Genomic DNA, 2,897 nt, shown 5'->3' with positions numbered 1-2,897 from the left:
TACCTTTAAGAAGTCCATATTTTTGGTGGCAGCTAGGTGGCGCAGTGTAAAAGTGCACCAGCCCTGGACTCAGGAATACCCTCAGACCTCAGATACTTAATAATTACATAACTGTGTGGCCTTGGGCAAGCCACTTAACCCCATTTGCTCTGCAAAAAAAAAAAAATTTAAAAAGTCCATATTTTAACTGGGGAGACAACCTATAAAGAACTAGCCATATAAAAGAACTATATAGCATAAACTGGAAGCAATCATAGACAAAAAGGTCTTCCCATGGGTAAGAGAGAGGAGACCAGGAAAGGCTTTCTTTGATTGAGGACTGAGAAAGAACTGAATCAGCTCATTCTACTTTGTGGGGTAGTTCTAATTATTCTGAAAAATTGTTCCTCACATCAACCTTAACTAACTCCTTAAGAATCAAGAAGAATGAGACTAATCATCCTTTCATAAACATTTTTTTCAAATACCTGAAGAAAGTTATCATGTTTCCCTGTGTCTTCTCCAAGCTAAGCAAAATCATAATAGTTGGAAATTTCATAGTACTCAAAAATTTGAAAAGTGTTTTATAAATAGCATTTTATTTTATTCTCACAGGAACCTATTATTATCCCCATTTTACTAAATAGGTAACTGTGGAAGATAGAAGTTAAATAATTTAACTAGAGTCATACAGCTAGTAAATGTCTGAGACTTGGTTTGATACTCAGGTCTTCCCTAATCCTGATCTCAAAGCATCTTTTCCCTTAAGATGGTACACCATTTAAAATTTTCCCCTTAGCCTGGTAATGATTCTCCTGAGCCTTGGCTGTCAAGAACTTCTCTATGTTCTCATGTATTGGGGAGGGTCAGAATCCTTAAAAGCAGAACCTAGTTTGAGACATAGGCTTGGGCTCAGATTTGGTCTAGGATGGATTGGAGCTTAGTTATCATGAAAAAGAACCAGAAATAATATTATGGTGCTCACTTCGGCAGCACATATACTAAAAATTGGAGCAATACAGAGAAGATTAGCATGGCCATTGCGCATGGTTGACAGGCAAATTCGTGAAGTGTTCCATATTTTTTAATTAGAAACCAGGAGGGACGGGAATTCAGGGAAGGCTGGAGGATTTGCATGAACTGATACTGAGTGAGATGAGCAGAACCAGAAAAACACTGTACACCCTAACAGCAACGTGGGGGGGGGGGGGATGATCAACCTTGATGGACATGCTTATTTCATCAATGCAACAATCTGAGACAATTTTGGGCTGTCTGCAATGGAGAATACCATCTGTATCCAGATAAAGAATTGTAGAGTTTGAACAAAGTTCAAGGACTATTCCCTTTAATTTAGGAAAAAAACCTGATATCTTATTATCTGATCTTGTTATTTCTTTTTTTTTTTTTAGGTTTTTGCAAGGCAAATGGGGTTAAGTGGCTTGCCCAAGGTCACACAGCTAGGTAATTATTAAGTGTCTGAGACCGGATTTGAACCCAGGTACTCCTGACTCCAGGACTGGTGCTTTATCCACTGTACCACCTAGCCACCCCCTGATCTTGTTATTTCTTATACTTTATGTTTCATCTTTAAGGATACGATTTCTCTCTCATCACACTCAATTTGGAACAATGTACAACATGGAAACAATGTAAAGACTGACAAATTGCTTTCGGGGGGGGGTGTAGGGGGAGGGAAGTAATATTGGGGGAAAGTTGTAAAACTCAAAATAAATAAAATCTTTAATAAAAAAGAAATAATATTATGAAAATAGTCTGCTGTCTACTAGGCTTTAAAAGTTATGATAAGGGGTCAGCTAGATGGCATAGTGGATAGAGCAACAGCCCTGGAGTCAGGAGTACCTGAGTGGCTAATAATAAATTATATCAGTTTGTGTAATTCATATGTCTATTACCCTTTAATTCATTTATCCTTAAGAACATCTTAAGCATCTGATTTAATGATTTTCTATTATTCTTCCTATTTTTCTATTTTTATTATCCTTTCTCTACCCTAAAGCATTAGGTTGAAGGGAAGAAAAATCTAGGAATGACAGATGTAAACTTAGATGTAGAAACAAAAATATTGAGATTAAGAGAGTCACAAAAATACAGAGAAATCGATAAGGAAGAAGGGAGTAGGGAAACATACAGAGCAATATACAATATACGGATGTAAACTGCTTAATCTACATAATCTACAATATTATACATGTACTTATAGATAAGCAAACTAGCTTGCCCATATCTATTCAATACTGAGATAGTCTAGCTGGCATCTCCAGAGAATTGTGTTCTCTGTTGACACTTTTATTATCCAAATCCTAATAACTCTAAGCCATCAGACTTTAAAAAATTGAACAATTTTAAATAAGGAGCCTTTCAAAATTTATTACATTTTTTAATTCTTTTTTTTTTGAGGCAATTGGAATTGAGTGACTTGCCCAGGGTCACATAGTTAAGTGTGAGGCTGTTCACATAGCAAGGTTTCAGGATGGCTGTGAACACAGGTCATACTGATTGTAGGACTGGTATTCTATTTACTGTGTCATCTAGTTTCCCCTAACATCTTTTTTTTTTTATTTTTATTTTTTAGGTTTTTGCAAGGCAAATGGGATCAAGTGGCTTGCCCAAGGCCACACAACTAGGTAATTATTAAGTGTCTGAGACCGGATTTGAACCCAGGTACTCCTGACTCCAGGGCCAGTGTTTTATCCACTGTGCCACCTAGCGGCCCTTCCCTAACATCTTTTTAAAAGATACATAATTTATTTCATCTGTAATAATAATTTTTCTGGAGGTTTGACATAGAATGCACTAAAGACATACATGGTCTCTTTTTCAAGGTAAACACTAGAACTGTCTTTCTTTTCACTGCTTTTAAACATTTATTTAACTATTTTGCTTTCTCCAGAAAA

General features: G+C 36.3%; 1 non-coding gene across 1 annotated transcript; it reads left to right on the top strand.

Moving 5' to 3' along the window:
• The first annotated feature begins 956 nt into the window (after positions 1–956).
• On the top strand, positions 957–1,064 carry LOC141523264 (U6 spliceosomal RNA). The gene has a single exon (XR_012478446.1). It is a non-coding gene; the product is annotated as a U6 spliceosomal RNA (small nuclear RNA).
• Positions 1,065–2,897: the final 1,833 nt, after the last annotated feature.

This window comes from Macrotis lagotis, chromosome 4, assembly GCF_037893015.1.
Source record: "Macrotis lagotis isolate mMagLag1 chromosome 4, bilby.v1.9.chrom.fasta, whole genome shotgun sequence".
In the NCBI taxonomy this organism is placed as follows: Eukaryota; Metazoa; Chordata; class Mammalia; order Peramelemorphia; family Peramelidae; genus Macrotis; species Macrotis lagotis.
The sequence above is the reverse complement of the archived record's forward strand: the minus strand, read 5'-3'. Positions and strand labels throughout refer to the sequence as shown.